At 42.8% G+C, this 18,104-nt stretch overlaps 1 protein-coding gene across 6 annotated transcripts in view; it reads right to left on the reverse strand.

The window, feature by feature from the left end:
* Positions 1–18,104, reverse strand: part of nphs1 (NPHS1 adhesion molecule, nephrin) — a 71,197-nt gene that overhangs the window by 48,261 nt on the left and 4,832 nt on the right. For 4 of the 6 annotated variants that reach the window (XM_036006476.1, XM_036006474.1, XM_036006470.1 and 1 more), the window contains exons 2-3: positions 15,612–15,779; positions 286–415 (exon numbers count right to left, since the gene is read on the reverse strand). The gene's annotated coding sequence lies outside the window, so the exon portion shown is untranslated. Of the gene's footprint in view, positions 1–285; positions 416–11,715; positions 11,735–15,611; positions 15,783–18,104 lie in introns of those variants that run through there. The other 2 variants (XM_036006471.1, XM_036006473.1) reach the window with 2 other exon arrangements.

The following is an 18,104-nucleotide window of genomic DNA, read 5'->3' on the forward strand; positions in this document are numbered from 1 at the left end:
TGTCTTCACTCCCTTCAGCTCAAAGTGTTCAAGTTTACTTGATTACTCAGACTTTGCTACACACACACACACACACTCACACACATGCTCTCCCTCAAGAAAAAGTTGAGAGAGGAAAAACCTTCTTTCAACCTCCACCAACTCAAGCACATCTACCTGCCTAGGGTACACAGAGAGAAAGAGAGTGAAGCAGGCAGACAGACACACAGAGAGAGGGTACCTCCTTCTTAAAAAAGCCAGGAATCTTTGAATAGGTGTGTGGATTTGCATGAGAGCTGTGCTTACCTGTTGAGTGACGCTGAGGCTCAGGAGCTTCTTTTTGTCTTCCTGATCTACAGATGGCTCTCTGAACACAAGTGAGCAACGGAGATGTTAAAGAATGCCAATGGGACTCCCCCTTCTCTCACTCCTTAGTCTAAGACAGAGGAAAACAGATAAAGAGAGGGAGAGAGGCAGTAGTGAAGAGACTGAAGAATGAAGGAAGGTGTGCATATGAGAAGTGTTGGTGATAGTGGTTACAAATGGGTCACCTGAACAGGAGGATAAATATCTAAAAACAACATTTGGATTCAGATCATTTTTTATACTTTTAAGGCCGCACAGTAACAAAATGACCATTTAAAAAGTTGTTGGACCACTTGTTTCAGCAGAATGGAATAAATAACTATAAAAGCGTAATAAAGTTGCAGTGAGCCAGTAATAAGAGCGAAGGAACATGCCTGTAGTTTCTTTCTATTTTGCCTCTCTGCGGAGTATTCATGGATCCCATTATTTAGCATTTCACTGTGCCGGGTTGCAAGAGCAGTGCAGCCCTCAAAGATACAGATGCAACATGGATGTCTTCACAGCTGCTATTTTGTAACATTTATGCTCATACATAATGAATAGAATACAGAGTATCCACATAACTGTATTTCATATACGAAACACTCCTGGGGTGATCTGCTTCGCTGCAGAGATGGAGACAGACACAGGCCAAAGAATTCACTTTCAACAGTGGGATTTCTTCTTTTTTTTTCCTTCAGGATATTGCTCCCCCCCCCTCTTTTGTCAATTATATACTTCCAACTGAATGGTGGCTGGAGAATACCACCATTTGCTCAGTGAAACATACTGAAAGCTCTTCTAGCAAGACAACCTAAAGGTCATGTTGATTTTTTCCACGTGCATGTATTTTTCATTTGATCTGCTGATAGTCAATGCTTGGGCTGTGGATCTGTGTTGACTGTATGTACAAGCTATTTGCTCTGTACACAAAAGCAGTTATACTGCTACATCTGTTGTTCCACTATGGGTCAGCCATGCTGTAAGGATGGACCAACCACTGTCTGTGAGAGTAGTGCTAGGAAACTCCCACATTTGTGCAGCAGGCAATAAAGAAATAATGATAATGACACACAGTATAGTGTCATAAAATCAAGGACTTTAACCATATGTTGTGCATGCTGCACAATGCCAGTGTCCAGTATAGTGTGTGTATGCCTGTGTATGTGTATAGGCGGTGTGAGTGGGTGTGTCTGTGTGGCCCAGATGTTAGCAGCTGGGTTGTGTAGTCGGAGCTGGCCCCGCAGACAGTCATTAAGCCCAGCAGCCCAGGGCTGGAAGGTTAATTCCCCCGCCTGGAGGGGTATGTAGGTGGGAGGCAGGAGAAAAGGAGGGAGGGAGATGGAGGATGAGGAGGAAAGGTGGCGGGGGCTGGGAGGGGGGAGCAATGGGAGGCGAGGGGGCTGTGAAGCTCAGCACTCAGTTCACACAAACAGCACTGTCAGCAAGAATGGAGCCGCTCCACTGCCAGACGAAGGAAGAGGAGGGAGAGAGCTGGGGCCTGACAGAAAGGTGGAGAGGGAGGAAGGGAGATGGACAGAGGACCTGAAGATGAATGGCGAGGTGGGAAAAGCAGGGAAGAGGAGGGAAATACAGTAAGAGGGTAAAAGGAATTCATGTCAGGAGGTTGGACAGGCAGAGGGTGAGATGAAGGGGACACGAACGAGCAAGGTAATGGAGCGAAAGAAACGGATGGTGGAAGGAGACAGAAAGATACTGTAAAATGGGCTGTAGAGTGATGAATAGAAGACGAGGGAGGAGCAGGGGAAGGGGGGAGATGGGAGGAAGGAAGGCTGACATGAAGAGTTGTTTTGAAAACCAACAGGAAGTCTACTGACTCAGACCGGTGCAGCAGGGAAAGCAAGGAGGAAGATTAATCAAAGAAAGTAATAAGCACTACGGTGGAAAGCAACACAATATGTGGAAGAGGGAAAGATAGGGTCATGTCCAGGAGATTGATTCACAAAAGTGGGATAGGGGTGAGACTGCATGCAATATTGTTAGTTTGTTTGAGTTTCTGTGTATGCCTGTGGGTGTGTACAGTATTCGTGTGGAAGGTGCATGGTGTAGGAGGCAGGCTTAAATCATTCGGATCGCCATTAGCAATGTGGCAGATCGGATACTGTCACTTGTCAAAATAAAGAAAAAATGCTTAATTACAAAATGATTTTTAACAGCTTGGAGTCAGTAGCTAACAGTTTCGACAGGCATAGATAATTAACCCCCCCAATATGCGATGCACACCAAGAAGAGGATTTAACTAGTTCAGCGCCCACAGTTCTTAGGAAGTGGTTAATTTAATGAAAAAGGGCCTTAGTAACACTTCAAGACTACTGAGGGGCTCTCGACAAAGGCCTGCAAAAGTATCTTTGTGCGTTGAGCTGGAGAGTATTACATCCACACTCTGAGCCTCAGCATTAACTACAGCCATCTGACCCGATGATCTGATTGGAGCCTCGGCTTCTGTTGCCTGCCACAGTACAGCTGCCATATCAGTGATGCTTCTGTGTTCTAAATCTGTAGACAAGGTCAACATGTTTTTTTTTTCCCTGGCCAATCTGGCTCCCAGTCAACCACAGGAGAAGGAGATTTAACAGGCAGCCACAGACTGAGAGCATGCATCACCACCAGAAACCAGAAATGACAATTACAGGCATCACCAAAATAACAGTAGCAAACAGAGATAAGAGGACTTTCAAAAGTCTGACAGCATAGATAGTTGCTTAATCCCCTTCAGCAGCACTTTCTTCAAAAGTCTGCTATAGTGATGAAGTCTGAATAGGGACACACACCTTGTCCCACTGCTGGCGAGTTTGCAAGGAGAGATTCTCTGTTGTTTTGCTTTGGGTGATCTGTAGACCGAGTGATGCCGGAGCATGTGGATGGACATGTATCGGGGTTAAGACGGATTTGGAAAAACCCAATTAAACACACCGACACACTCTTTGCTGTTCCCTTTCAATCCCCATCCCTGTGTCCCTATGCATGTTGGCAGCAACATGGAGTTCAGACCTGTGTGTGTGTGTGTGTGTGTGTGTGTGTGTGTGTGTGTGTGTGTGTGTGTGTGTGTGTGTGTGTGTGAGAGAGAGAGAGAGGATGGATAGAGGCTTGAGACAACCAGCTGTGGTGTCCAGATTGGGCAGGGATTATTTCCCAAATCTCCCCCATTTACCTCAGCTGCCTAACAAGCTCCTACATAACCATGTTAATTCACTGATATTGCGACTTTGATTCCGCTGTTAATTACAAACAAACACTGTGGACCAATCAAATGAGATCTTGTTGATGAGGGTCTATATTAGATCCAATCTTCATCAACTGATGGTTGTATGATGCTTATTCACTTGTAGTAACATTTAGACAGACCGTAAAAATAACTATTAAGTTGCTGCTAGTGCGTTTGATTACACACAGCCCAGGAAGAAGCAAAAGCTAAAAAGGACCAGGCTTTTCTGGGAAACTCTTCAGATTCCTGTGTGAAGTCATGAGGTCAGAGGCTGGACAGGATCGCTGAAATAATATTATTAGGTCACTAAAGGAAAAGAGGAGCAGGGTCAGATAATAAGACTCAATCCAGCTGAGTGAAAATGCATGGGAGGGAAAGTGCTGACGCCTCCCTCGCTCTCGCTCATCCAATTCCCAGCGCTTTACTCTGTGCCACTGATATTCATGCCGAACTGTCCGTCCATGGCCCACAAACTTTAGTGTTTGCGTTCTCCACCGCCCCATCTATCACCCCGTCGTGGTGATGGACGAACAGAGAGCGAAGCAGAGAACATGGTGGTGGGTGGAACAGACATGAGGGGACAATATTGAAATTTGAGGTCAGAAAAGACAATTGTTGTATCCAGTCTTGTGTATCCCATTCACTCATTGAGAGCCACCTCATCCACACACACACACACACACACACACACACACACTTCAATATAAAGATACACAGAGCTCAGGCAATAACCTGATCTTGGTGAGAGATGTTATAGGCTTTGACAGCCTGGGCTGAGCCACACAGCCCAGGCTGTTCTCCCAGTGTCAGTAACAAAACAGAAGGATTAGAGGATGAAACTGAGCTAAATCTGGCCGAGCAAAAAATGGGGGCAAAAACAAGGCATGGAAAGAAAACAATATTGAATGGATCTAAAGCAAGCTTTTAACAAAAGCTATTAAGCAATAAAAGGCCACTTTAATAACAAAACCCTCGTGTTCTATTATTTATGTTCTGCTGTCCACAAATACACCCACATACCCTGCTCACACACATACACCTAATGTGTACTGCCCCCACAAACATCTTCGTTCTTCTACATCATGAAAGAACCTCCATCCTTCTCCCAACCATTAACAATAACCCTCACTACTAGCTTAGTGAGCAGAGGTCAGCAGTAATGTTCCTCTTTGCCTTTCCCTCACAGTATTAGTGTTACCAGAGGTGAAGATTTTGCAATTTTTATCTCAGGAGAATGGGATTCTTTTTTATTACTGAAGGAGGTCAGGCAATGCACAAAAGGAGTGATTCACTGATTCAAATTCTGTTTACATTATGTGATTTTTACTGAGCGAGGAGATGGTGTAGGAGTTTTGTCACCTCAACCTGACACCCAAGACAAAGCTACTATTAAGACAGGCTCTCAATTCAGTACACTTTATGCAATAAATAGACCATACAGTATGTTTTGAATTGAGAGCCACAATTCAGCATTGTCACCCAAAGGTTAGTCATTGTAGTTTAGCACTAAGCCAGGTATTTTCTTCAAAACACAGTGCTGTGGTTGTAGAGGTGAGATGTTATTTGCCGTTTCTATCAAATTTGGATGGTGTTTGATATTGTAAAGTAATGCTTCTGCTTTGTGCAATATGAGCTTTGGGCAGTGGACTGTAGCAAAAAACAACAATTTAAATTAATGAAACTTGATTAATGACCGAATTCACCTAAAAAAAAGTAAACCATATACTGCAAAATATCTAAGAAATGGTCTATCTATATCCCTGTAGCTGCAAGACAAAATGGCTGGCCACCTGCCAGCCTCATATTTGCCTCATATTTTATCAACTTTAACCATCACACAAAACTGACCAACTTTTATTTTAGCTGTGTTGGCTGAAAGCTACAAGGCAAAAAAGTCAATAGGCTACTTCAGATTGACCAACACACATTACCTGCTGCAGACCAAGCCATTTCATTACATAAGATGACCAAAAGCACAATGCAATACAGATTATTATGGTGGTGTGACGTTACATAATATGCTGCAGAAATGCCTGTCTAAAGTCTATTAGTCCATTCCGAACGTTATACTTTTTATGAAACATCTATTTTGTTGGTACAGCAAATGTCATAAAGCAATCATATCATTTTCTAAGAAGCAGGGAATTGTGTGGATCCTTACACCTTTTATAGCCTCTTTCAAAACTGATCACAGGCCAAAATGACCTCACTTCTCAAACACGTCCTCATTCTGAAAGGCTGAAACTGGTTCTCACAGGGATAGAAGAACAAGAGCACACAGCCATTTAAAAAAACACACACAGTCAGGCTCAAATACACCTCTGCCAACAGATGGGCTTATGGCTTTGTTGAGGTGGAGTTTGCCATCCTGCCCGTCCCATTTAAAAAAAATCCACTTTAATTAACATATCCAGACTGCAAACGAGGCTAAACCTCTTCTCTGCAAACTGTAATCTGCCCAGTTTGAACTGACCAACCATAGAGCCGACATGATAAGGCTTGCCAACCGAAACACAAGGATAATCCAGTTATACCTGCTTATACAGCGGACAGCTAAAAGCACTGATCTGACAGGCTCCCTCTGAAGTGCCATAGCTTGCATTTTGATCTAACCAAAGTGTTTTGATTTACTTATATTGTGTGGCTTGATCTGATAGGATTCTCAAAGTCATTTCAGCCCTATTATCTGGCATGTGCTCCACTTGAACAATAAGATTAAAAATATATGGACTGCTAGCAGGCTGCAAAGCATATGCCATTTTTTTATTCTTCCCCTGTGCCTTCCACCACTTTATTCCCACCCATACAACTTCCTCCCTACAGTCATGTGAAAAAATTAGGACACCCATGCTAAAGTTGACTAAAAAGAGGAATAAAAAAAATCATCTTTTGCAAATTGATCTTAATGCCTTAATTAAAAAACTGAGGAAAAATCCAACCTTTAAGGACACCAATTTTTTTTGTGAATGAATAATGTAAATAAATAAATGTTCTTCCTTAAAATACAGAGGGCATAAGTAAGTACACCCCTATGTTAAATTCCCATAGAGGCAGGCAGATGTTTATTTTTAAAGGCCAGTTATTTCATGGATCCAGGATACTATCCTGATAAAGTTCCCTTGGCCTTTGGAATTAAAATAGCCCCACATCATCACATACCATTCACCATACCTAGAGATTGGCATCTAAAAATCTGCCTTCCTCTATGGGAATTTAACATAGGGATGTACTCACTTATGCCCTCTGTATTTTAAGGAAGAACATTTATTTATTTACGATACATTATATACTTTAAGTGTCCTTAAAGGTTGGATTTTTCCTCATTTTTTTAATTAAGGCATTAAGATCAATTTCCAAAAGATGATTTTTTTTATTCCTCTTTTTAGTCAACTTTAGCATGGGTGTCCTAATTTTTTCACATTACTGTATATCCTAATCCTTAACGTACCACTATAACACTTAATAAAATCTATTTATTTTCCTTCCTTTACTCCCAAAACATTCTCGCACTCCCTCCTTCTTCTGCCCTCCTTCTGAGTATCTATTTTGATCTGAAGGTGTCACAGGAGCAATGGCAGGGTGACTGTGGTTCCCTCCACCTGCAGACTCACAACCCCCAGAGGACTACCAGGGAAAGTTGAACGGGCCAACAGATGGAGGCCATTGTGTGTGTGAGTGAGGGTGTGTGTGGAGTAGAGTGTGGCAGCAGTGCCGCAGAAGACGTAGGGAGGCGTGAGAGTGAGCGTGTGCGTTCATGTGGATTTCAGTGTGTTTGTGCATGTGCAAGTATGTTTTGTGTCAGTGTGGAGTTGTGCCTTTGTGTGTTTTGAGAGGGGGGGGCGCACACGGCGATTTAACACAAGATGTTTGAAATCTGTTGCCTTGACAGCGTGTCACAAGACTGCTTGGTTAATAGAGTCCTGGAATGTCCTCTCCTGCAGTTTTAATGAACCCCAAGCCAAAAGGCCTAATGAAGCGTGCTCCGTTTGCCAAAACAGTCCCTCGGCTTGACCTCCCCTGACCCGCACCACTCCCACACCACTTGAGGGCAGGTCTCCATGGTGACTGGCCTAAAGAGTCTACTGGGCCAAAGTTGTCAAAGGGACAAAGGAGAGAGCAAAGTTAAGAGAAAAGCAAGCAGTTAAGACAAAAGACATCAGCACATGTGCCTGCGTATGTTTAAAATGGAGGAGTTTTCACCAATTTAAGATTTTAAATGTTGCATATCTCTGCTTCTCTTTGTTATCCTGACAAAAAAAAGGCCAGATAGCAAAAAGCTGCTGTTTTCTGGCCAAGAAAACATTTTTTCTTAACAAGCTGTTCCCCCTCATCAGCATCCAAAAAGATACACAAATACACACAAACACAAGTGCATGCACAGACACAAGTTGGCCCCCATTGCAGTTTAACTATTCTTTGTTCAAGCCAAGCAAGAGCCTCATTATTCAACAAGACTAACGCAAGCAGTGTTGTGTGTATTCAAGAGGAATGCTGGTGTGCGTGCATGTGTGTATGCATGCATGCATGTGTGTTAAGTATGAGTTAAGGACTAATAAAGTGCAAGGCACCTAATTAAACAGTCTTTGTTTATGCTCTATAGCAGTGGTATAAACTCAGCGGGCACAATACAGGGTGGTATGCCAGGTCGCTATGCTCTCATTTGAATAACTACAGACAAAAGCAGTGAGAAAGATGGGGGCAATCAACTTCAAAAGAAATTCTTGCTTAATTGCAAAAGTGTTAGGAAAACTAGCAAAGACAAAGGAGAATGTGCTGATTAAAGTAGCATTGACCACTGTTTGCAATCACACACATTTGAGTCTGATCGTATTTTAAAAAAGGTAAGTTGAATACCCTTAGGGGAAGTGTGATAAATAACATTTGATTTGATTTAAATTATTGGATTGAATAACTTTTGATCAACGTTTCTGTTGTTTTGTTTTTTGCTTTGCTGCAGTGAACTGTTTAGGCACAGCACTATGAGGTTAGAATAACAAGCACAGGCATGCAATGGTTCCCTTCTAGCGCCAAACACAAAAAGAAACAAACTGCTCATGGATGGTTGGACTTTTTTAATTATAATGTGAATCGGTCCTGAGACCCCTCCACTACCCTCCAACGCACCCCCCTTTAAGAAAACAAGGTGGAAAACCTGAATGGGCAATCAGTGCTGTTCCGCCTGTGCACATTCCTGAATTCAGCACTCTAATAGTGCCATTCATTATAAGCCTTATTAAAATAAAGACAGACTTGATGATATAATAACAAATAGGCCAGGCTGCACATGCTGTCATAATTGACAGAAATTAAAAGTGCCAAGAAACACTATATTACCACTGTAACCGGTCTGTCTCTCTCTCTCTCTCTCTCTCTCTCTCTCCCCACACACAAACAAACACATTGAAATAAAGAATAAAGTAATCAAGGTTATTTAAATGAGTGTGCAGGATGCATAAACAATGCACACAGTGAGGAACATTAAAGGCTATGCATTCCTGATCTCGCAAGGTAGTGAGAGCGGGTGTGCTGGGTGGGTGGTTAGGTACAGTTGTGACCTCAAGTGGAGTATATGCATGTTACGAGACACGTGTGTCTCACGTGTGTGTGTGTGTGTGTGTGTGTGTGTGTGTGTGTGTGTGTGTGTGTGTGTGTGTGTAACTGAGGGCTTCCTGAGCACTACCAGGTGACATTCCCATGGAATCTAAAGACTGATTGATTAAAGGGATATGAACATGTGTGTATGGAGATGCTATGGTGTGTGCATGGCAAATATACGCCATATGGGCGAGGGATTGCACCTCAATTACTGTGAATGGGTGTGAATGGGGTAAGTGTGCTATGTATCAGCGCTGCCTCGTTGGCTCATGTTTAAATCTTCACAGTCAGGCTTGGGATATTGTAGACTCCCAAACAGACATGACAGCCAAATATTTCAACACATATAATATTGAGAGTATTGATGTGGAAAATGTAAGGAACTTGGATTTCTATTTGTATTTGTAGCCATCGCTACAAAATTATTTTAAACCCATTTCTACAAAATGATATTCCCATCACGAAGTATAGAAAATGTATAAAAACTATTAATTGGCTAATAAAAAATGGGACTTCTCATTTTGGGGACATCTACAAGCAAGCCAGGCATAAAGGGTATGTTGTTAATCACAAGTAGATAAGCACACACAAAGATAAAAATATAAATAGATGTTAAAATAATGACTAAGGTAGCTCACTAATTTACATGTTATATCTTGTTGGTTTGATATGTACAAAAACTGAAAAGTCTTGTCACTGTGAGGTTGCGAGGCAACCAGTGGAGACTCCATGGAGTCACTGGAAGTCAAGCCCAGAAATAGTGCAGCACATGATTTTTTTTAAAAACACAAATTGTCATTTTTACACTTCAGTTTTTGTAGATGTCAGGCAGATTTGTGTTACCTTTGTACAGAGCCAGGCTAGCAGTTTACCAACTGTTTCCTGTTATTATGCTAAGCTACGCTAACATCTACTGTGCTTTTTTTGCTGTGCCCATTTTACAGACAGATATGAGAGTGGTATCTATCTTTTCATCTAATTCTCGGCAAGAAAGCAAATAAGCAAAGAAGTTATTGCGTTAAATAATGGCCAGGAAAGCGTTTTTGCAGAACATTATGATGTCACAGTAACGTTGACCTTTGACCTTTTGGATATAAAATGGCATTACTTTATAATTTTATCCTATTAAACATTTGTGTGAAATATTATCATAATCTGTGTAGGAATTCTTGAGGTATGAACCTGTGTGGTCACATTGACCTTTGACCAACAAAATCTAATCGGTGTGGACGTTTGTGCCAAATTTGAAAAAATTCCTGGGATATTGCGTTCACAAGAACGAGTCAGACAGACAGACAACCCAAAAACATAATGCAACGGCTGTTGCCGGTGCGGAGGCATAACAATTTGTCAATTAGCATTTTTGGTAATCAATAACTGGAAATTGGGCATCCAACATGAGGTCTTTTCTCAATCTACAGGTGAAATGTGTCAGAGAAATCTAAATCTGTAATCGAAGCAATTACAAATGTCTCGAAACAAAAATCACAATTCTGGGATGCAAACGGACAGTGTATTTTAGGCTGACACTGTGGATTCATTAAATGCTTTGCAAAACGTCTGTGCCAAATTGAGGATTAGGCCTATTTCATAGTGCTGTGTTTTATTGTAGTGAGAATGTACATTGGGGGCTGCTGCTGGATGAATCAATGCTACCAAACTGAACTAATTGCACTGTTGCCTGCCCAATGGGCCGCGTTTGGGACTCAGGAGAGCAAAGAGCTGAGAGCAGGCGAGTACATTACTGAAACCGACTAATTGCTCACACCTGTGCCTGCCCAGTTGACTCTGCTGGGGACTCTAGGGAACGATAAAGAGCAAAGCTGAAAACATATGGGTGTGGCAACAGCAGTTAAAAGATTATAGATCATAATCTATCCATATATACATTTATATTGATGTGGATTGGTCTATTTTTTGTCGATCCAGTATAGTGCTATAGCACCGTAGATACAGTCTCAGGTTCCACTCAGGAACAGGAGGTGGATGAATTTGTGCTTTCAGAACTGTATGTATTGCTCACTGTGGTTCTAAAAGCTGGCAAAATCTAAGTGGCATGTTTTGTCACCAGTTCAAATACCTGCCTTCAACCACCTCTCTGTTGTCAAAAAGATAAAGACTCAAAGAGACACAAGGTGACTGCTTAGGTGTAGCCAGATAAAAAGCATTGACTTTGGACTAATAAGTTAGGAATCACACTCCATTCCAATTTGTGTGCTGTCTGCTTTTAGTTACCTGAAGAGTGGAGTACCACATGATGGACATTAAATGGGACTTACAGTACATACATTAAAAAGCAACTCAGATGGAAATCCTACTGGCTGACAACAGCTACTTTTACTTCTTTCGAATTTCCGTGTAAATATTATTATTATTATAGTATATATTATAGTCTATTGTCACGTTATATTACATAATTATTTTTTCCAAGCTCATGGTTCATTTAATGTTTTTACATGTTGAATGCTGTCTTACAATATAGAGGAGGTAAACAAAGAGAGAATAGGAAAAGGAAGTGAGCAGAACAACACGAGAAGAGAGGGAGTGTGCTGAGATAGCTGTTGTCTGACCAGAGGCTTCCTGGGCAGAGCAGAGATGATCTCGGAGTCTCGCAGCAAGAATTCAACACACCCTTCACCACACAGCAAATCCTGTAGACTGCATGCGTGCGCCTTGTGGCTCCTACACCATGCAGCATGCCTTGGAGGGAGAGAGAGAGAGAGAGAGAGAGAGAGAGAGAGAGAGAGAGAGAGAGAGAGAGAGAGAGAGAGAGAGAGAGAGAGAGAGAGAGAGAGAGAGAGAGAGAGAGAGACACAAACAAACAGACAAAGCATCGCTCCTAGGAAGACCTCACACTCTGACCAATATGATGTCCACACTGTTCTCATTATAATCATCAAAGAATTGGTCTCAATCCGGAAGCAAAACAAACTCTACACAAAAATCTTATCTTTACAACTTTTTCTATTCAGACCGATCATTTGGAGGATGATGCTGTTCCTTATGGTCTGCACAGAAACGTCCCATTTATTGAGAGCGTCCTGACGGGGAACATCACCAAACAGGACCACAAGGCCCTGCAGATAATGGTTCGATCGGCTGAACATACAATAGGCGGTGCCCTACCCTGCCTAAAGGATATTTACACCAGGCGTTGCAAGAAAAAGACTAGGAGAATCATTAAAGATCCAAAACACCCAGGTAAAAGCCCTTTCTCCCTGTTGAGCTCAGGAAGAAGGTACTGGATACACCAGGCCAACACAGAGAGGCTCAGGAGAGACCCCCCCCCCCCATTCTATGATAAATCATCAAGTTGAAGGAGCTGATGGGATTACATTTCACTGGAATTGTACCTTATACGATTTCATGTGACAAATAAAATTGATTGATTGATTGTTTGAAATCAGAAACATAAAACAGCTGCCCGCCTGTAATTTAAAAGATGACGCAGTTAATGTCAGAAATACCCAAGCAAGCAATATCTACCTCCATGTATTCAGCTTCTTGACTGTGACTTCTACTGGGCAGGGAATGACTGTTCACCTTCCTCTTGCCATAATATTAAAAAAAAATGTGCGTAAATATTTGCTTTCACAACCTCCACTGTGTATAACCATCTGTTCAACTTTGGTGTGGGACCTAACTTTCTACATCTGGGGGCACAACATATCCATTATGTCTGTCATGTTTTCCTTTGTAAATCTGTGTGATTGTGGGCCCTGTCTATTGTTGTTTGTGACCCCACCTTCATTGTTGTTACACCTTCTGCTTGTACCTTGGTAAGGTTAACACATCTCTCAAGGGGTATGATTCAATGCACCTTATGCACAAAAATAAAGAGATCGCCATCTGTATGGGTTTGGAAGGAAGGCAGCATTGTGTGTGTGTGTGTGTGTGTGTGTGTGTGTGTGTGTGTAAATCTATCTAAGCATGAGGGCACAAAGCCATCCCCTTATGGCCCATTGTTTTGGAAGGGTATGACTCTTGCACCCCTCCCCTGGATGTTGGGGGAATAGAGCACAGCATGGCTAATATTTAACTAATGACTGTGCCTTACAGACTCGACCGCCCTCCTCTCACCAACTGCCAGACCTGAGCCATCTCTGCAGTGAACGTTACTGAAGTGTGGCTGTGTGAAATAGAATGTGGAGGGATGGGGCTCTGCACAGTATCAGGGGAGAAGGGTACAGGAGAAAATAACTGTTGGAGAGCCCATAAAGGAGCTGTGAGTGAGGGAGAGATGGATGCACAGTGTTGTGTGGGAGGCCAACAAGTCCAGCAGTCTGAGAGAATGCCATTTGCTACCTTAAGGCAGGCAAAGTCTAGCAAAAGGCGGAGGAGAAGCAGAGTTAGAAAGGAGTGGCTTGTTTCCATCAGCACTTATATTTCTCATTTCACATTTCTCATCAAGGAGCACACTTATAGATAAAGGCTATGCCACTGACGGAGGGGAAACAAGAGAAGGGGCTGAAAGAGGCAGAGGAAGTGAGGGAAAGAGATAGGGAGAATGAGTGAAAAAAGGCATAATTAGATAATGAGGTCTGTGTTCGTCAAGTGGGAGAGATAGAAGGGGAAAACAGAAGTCTGTAAGGGCAAAATAACAGAAAGAGTGGGAATTAAGGGGAAATTGGGGAGACAGGGAGAAGTAAAAGATGGGTAGATATATATAAAATATACAGCAGGCCGGGCTGATTATTGTTATGGTTTCATCAATGTGGACTGAAGCCCCCAGTGCTGCCAGGCAAATGTAGTATTAGTCACTTCAATAATTAATCACCCTGGGAGCATGTCGTTGCAGCCATGCACTGGCCCATTTCTTGAACATTTTTCTCAACAGTAACATTCCCACAGAGCCCCCTCTTCTTCCATACCTTCATTAAGTAAGGTGGGGGTGCATGCCCAAATCCTCTGGGTCAAGCCTGGTCATTTATTAGCCACATCGCTCAGGAGAAATTAAAGTAATCTTGCTGCTCTTCTTAAAGGCTGGAAACCATGCGGGGAGACAGAATAGTGGCCTGGGCTATGGCCCAATGGGCCTTGCTGACTGTCTGTCCCGGTGAAATATGAAGCCCATATGTAGGACGGCCATATGAAAGAGGGACCCAACAGGGTTCCTTCAGGCATTGATGCTCATCACCACAAAAGCAGATGGCGGTGTCCTGTTCTTAAAACTTTTTTTTCAACAACCCCTTCCCTCTTCTTTTATCCAATCCTATCCGGCCTATTAGCCCCCTGCCTGTCATGGTCCAGCAGCCTATGCTTAGCCCCCAGGGGGCTTTCAGAGTCAAGTCAAGCTTCCCCATTGACACAGGTCTCACTGGATAGCTTTGTATAGAAGTCAACCGACTGAAAAGGCATGTTTTAGAGGACAAAACGGAATAAGGTGTGGGGTGGATCAATACTGCAGGGTTGTTTGGACTTGAAATGCTTTGCTCTCTGTGTGCCCAGACAAAGCAGTGCTGACTGCAGGTGGGAAAGAATTTTTCCGGACATTGGATGAAAAGTAACAAAGCGTGTTTAATGGAAGAGAAAGCTTCATGCATATATCTGAAAGATTGGGATCAAAGCAGAGAGATAACCCACTGTGTGAGCTCAATATGTATTCCTGCCCTCTTCACTAAAACAGGCAGGATTAGTCACGAGGTCCAATCCCAACCTGTGTGCTGCTCGCACCCAAGCAATTTCTGAACCAGAAAGGCAATCAAGGACTTAAAGTCAGACACAATGCAAATAGGTCTGAGCCCATCTGTAGTAATCCAACAGTCCCTCCTGCACTAGTCTGCTCTCCGTCTCAGCCTCTCTGTGGCACAAGCCAATTAACTGTTTGATTTGAAGCCTGGGATGAACACTCTAATTGATTACATGGCGATAGTCGATTCAATTATCAATTTAGGCACAAAAAAGCTGAGCAGAGATTTGAAGCCCGGAAGTTTGCTGAACGAGTTCTTCGGTAACTTGGCAGCACAATCGCTGTGTGTTTGTTTAAGCGCAGGGATGAAAAGTAAAGGAGGAAGGCACGGAAGCAGTGGAAGAGAGGCAGGAAGATTGACACTTGCTGTAGCTACTGCAGGTTGTTTACTTGCAGTCTCCGACTTACACCTCTCCTCTGCCTCTTCTTTCTCCTCAGCACAGAATTTTTTTCGCTGCCGGAAGCACACCAAGAAACACACACGGGCAGAGAGACAGAAATGCACACACATATAAACACACAAACATTTGCATTATTACAAATACCAAAACACAGAAATATATATTATAGTATATATCAATATGGACAAATTATATACAGTAAAATTTACATACAATTCCTTAATTAAGACACACCGAATAAACATATAAACGAAGAGACTCACCTAGACACTTCCCCTTTGCACACACTCAAAGTTGCAAATACATAAAAACACAAAACCACATGGGTATTCAGGGATTTGCAGCGATTGAATCACATAAAAAAGCCCTTCTTTACCTCATCATGCCTGTGATTCTGCTTTGTTTACTCTGTCATGGAGAGTTGCTCTGTTCAATCAGGCTGGAGAGGCACTAGGCTGGGTGGTTGTGCTAACGAAGTCTCAATGTGCCGTCTGTCGACAGAGTAATTTCCCAGGATAGCTGTGTGTTCTCACTTCTTATGGTTCTGCTGGTAAAGATAGAAGATCAACACCTGAGTCATTGGAGTGGAGAAACCAAATGGGAAAAGCCTCCAATCACTATCCTCCCTCAAGGTTTCAGCGTATACCTAACACTAATAGTTGATGTTATCCAGGTAAACCAATGCATTCAAAAAGAATTAAACTAAAGATCTTATACAGTATTCTGTTGGACAGCCCCATGTTAGCACATCTTTTTATTAGCATGTTCTCATTTAACTGCCGCACATTAACTATTACTATGCCAGAGCGATATTCTTTTACAGTCACAGTTATATAGTATACCATATACCAGTACATGTTCTGGTTAAAACACAGGACATCATGTGAGAGAGAGCCAATCAATGTCAAGTCTCTTATGCAGCTGTTTAATAATTGAAGAATGTGAATTTAATATTAACTAGTGCAGTGCCAGTTGAAAATGTGCCTGTTTGGAACGGGCCGATTGCTTGACCTGTGTTATTGCTGCTTGTAGAATTCATCAAAACCAAATTGTACCCCAAAATTACTTACAGAAGGACCCCAAACCACTTCAAATGCAACTCCCCTGTATACCCTACTACTAACTTACTGATTTACCTGATAGAGAACGTTGCAGATTCAGAATGTAATCACTGTAATCGCTGTTGTAAAGCGTTCTGCATGTGGCATCTGTGTGTGGCGTGCAGGTTACCTTCCCAACAAACGCGCCCCCAAACACGGACTACGATGTGACTCAAAAACAGTGTCTGGTAGCCTGCCTATGAGTGGCATCACGCCATGTCTGCGACTTGTTGTCTATAGCTGGTTGTGCTTTGCATGTGTGGGATTGTGAAACGTCCTTCCCATTTAAAGTCAAAGACAGTCCAAAGTAGTGGTACTTGTTGTGGATCTGAGGTGTATGTCACATTTTAGCTACCAAAGTGCTCACTCAGTGTGCAGTGTGAGAGGGGGAGTGGCCAGTGGCTAGAGCGGCAAAAGCCAATGTGTGCTTCTTTTATCGATATATATTTAACGATATATTTTGCATTTCTAATCCAAGTGTCAAACTTGGCACTGCACTTACTCGTGCCTGTGGCAAGACACCGGTCAAGTTTGAAATCCATCGGACTACCAGTTTGAGAGATATGCGCATAAAACACACACACACACACACACACACACTTTATAGATAGATATTTTCAACTAATGTACGTGGTTCTGGGCAATACTGTAGAGATGCAAGAGATATGTTCTTGTTGAAAGAGGGAATGGTCTCTTAAGCATTGCATAGAGACGAGTCTTTATCTTGAAATGTACATGTCTGCACAGTTTGAGTCATTATATAACACACAATAAAAACACAAGTCGTTGTAGGAAGAAGAAAACAAACATTGCAGAACTGTTGGTTGCACAGACCACAAGCCAAAAAGCTGCCCACAGCTGGAACTACTGCAGACCACGATGTTTGCAAAAGCCACAATGATGCTCGCTTTTACTTCCTGCTGTCCAGTGTAAAGTCCTGGCACACAGAGAAAATCACCTTCTGTCATGGTAGAGCCCTGTCAGGCATTGATTACTGTTCACACAATGAGACATAAGTTACACCCCTTTACCATTAATAGGGAATGGTCCACGAGCAATGTGCTGCTCTGGCTGTGCAGGATGGAGACAAGGAGGTGGTAGAGAAAGAATGCACAGAAAGTTATGAGTGATGGGGAGGGTCTGTGTTTAACAATGTTTTCAAAAGATGTTGGAGACAAGAAGTGTGCCAAGGGGACATCTCCATCAATCTGACAGAGTCCATCCCGGCCTAGCATGGATCTCTTAGCATGCTGCGTGTATGTGTGAATACAAGGGTGCGCAGCAGGAGGTTGCATGGATGTAAGGCACTGCAAGTGGTCCTCCCAGATGGTTGCGTCCCAGTGCTAGTAGGAGGTCTGGAGCTTTTATCTACGACAGGCAGTAGGTCTTAACATCCTCCACACACAGTCGGGCTCCAAGCCTGAGGCCCACAGGGCTGAAGCTATGAGAGAGGCAGGGTGTCCCAGCGCAGGAACAATTCCCTGCTTCTCCTTAGTCTTTTGTTTTTTTCAATAGAGAAAGAAATGACCACACACACACACACACACACACACCTCTGAGGGTTGAAGCTGGTCCAGAGCATCAGCATTGTTGGAGAGGCTTAGTGAGTCAGAGAAGGAAAGTCTTCAAGAGCAAGAGCAGGAAAGACTGAGAGAGAATTGGAGAGTCAGACACAGAGATGCCAAGAGACACTGCGCCAAAACGCATTCCTAATCGACTTGCTGCCGACTTGCAAATCCAGCATTCTCATCTGGTCTATGCAAGGTCAA

Source organism: Sander lucioperca, chromosome 10 (genome assembly GCF_008315115.2).
Source record: "Sander lucioperca isolate FBNREF2018 chromosome 10, SLUC_FBN_1.2, whole genome shotgun sequence".
Classification (NCBI taxonomy): domain Eukaryota; kingdom Metazoa; phylum Chordata; class Actinopteri; order Perciformes; family Percidae; genus Sander; species Sander lucioperca.